The following is a 1439-nucleotide window of genomic DNA, read 5'->3' on the forward strand; positions in this document are numbered from 1 at the left end:
AGATGTGTATAAGAGACATATATATATATATATATATGATTTCCATACTGTATATTTCTGATATTAAACCCTATTTATAAACGTGTGCTATCGTACCTCTCAATATTAATAGCTATTAGCGTCAATGTTGAGCATAATGGTGATTGGAATTCAACGAACTGAAGAATATTCACCATCACAATTTCCAAATTACTGATACAAATTCGTGGTACCAACAAGAAGTATAGATAAAACGGAAAGTAAACAATGCAAACCAACAGGTCGGCTACCGAAAGGTTTGCTAACAGCATGGCGGGTGCACCTCGTAAATGTTTGCATCGTTGAATCAATGTAATAACAAGGATATTGCCGGTACATCCAATTAGGAATAACACAATCAGGATAATGACGAGCGAATACTTCACGTGAGAATCAATATTGATATAAGGAACTAAGAAGTTATGAAAAATATCGTAATTCAAAAAGAATGTCTTAAAGAAATATCTTGGGCAGGGTCTCAGGGCTGATGATTCATTCGTCATGTTGTTACCGGTAAGTTCACTATCATCCGTAATTTTCAAAGAGAAATACACCTAACGAATAAAAAAAGACCATAAAAATGCTTCGTTGTGTAGTCAAAATAGTAGTTAGTGGTAGTAGAAGTAGTAGTAGCAGCAGTTTTACTAAAGGTTGTAATAATGATAGTAATAATACTAAATACTAATAATGATAATCAAAATCATAATAATAATTGAAATCACAATAATAATCATAATAATAATCATAATTATAATAATTTTAATAAACATAATAATAATGATAATCATAATAATAAGCATAATAATCATAATATAATCACCATTATGTATTAACTTTAAAATGGATTTACAATACTAAAATAATATTGTCCTATATGAAAAATACCAGAAAATCATTCTTAAAATTAACTTGCGGATTTTGAATTAAAATAAAAATTATCAAAAATGTTTACCCATAATTTTTATAGCGAAAAATGAGAATAACACCACTAGTCACTGAAAGTGTTCTGTTTTAATTTTTATCATTATCCAGTATAAAAATCAAGGTACACATTTTTAAAATTCAATAATTTCTATTAAATTAAAAGGTGATTTTTTTGTCATTTAGCATACAGGAGACAATACGGTACATCTTTAATTGTTCCCTTTTAGAATTGTAGATCAATTTTAAAATCAATATGATATAAATTCTTCGTATAAATAATATAAACATATTTTTTCCCCTCAGATTATATACAAATACACACTTCGAATATTTTATTGTATTATTATTAATAAATTAATTAACATTAACAATGGTTCTTCTATGATAATTTACAGATGTACAATTGATTTTTTTTCTATGATTATTTACAAATGTACAACTACAGCACATGGCTTGTAATTTACTTTTATTCGTCTTTTATTATTAATATTAAACTT

Source organism: Anneissia japonica, unplaced genomic scaffold (assembly GCF_011630105.1).
Source record: "Anneissia japonica isolate Jap-2015-1 unplaced genomic scaffold, ASM1163010v1 scaffold288102_len79963_cov164, whole genome shotgun sequence".
In the NCBI taxonomy this organism is placed as follows: domain Eukaryota; kingdom Metazoa; phylum Echinodermata; class Crinoidea; order Comatulida; family Comatulidae; genus Anneissia; species Anneissia japonica.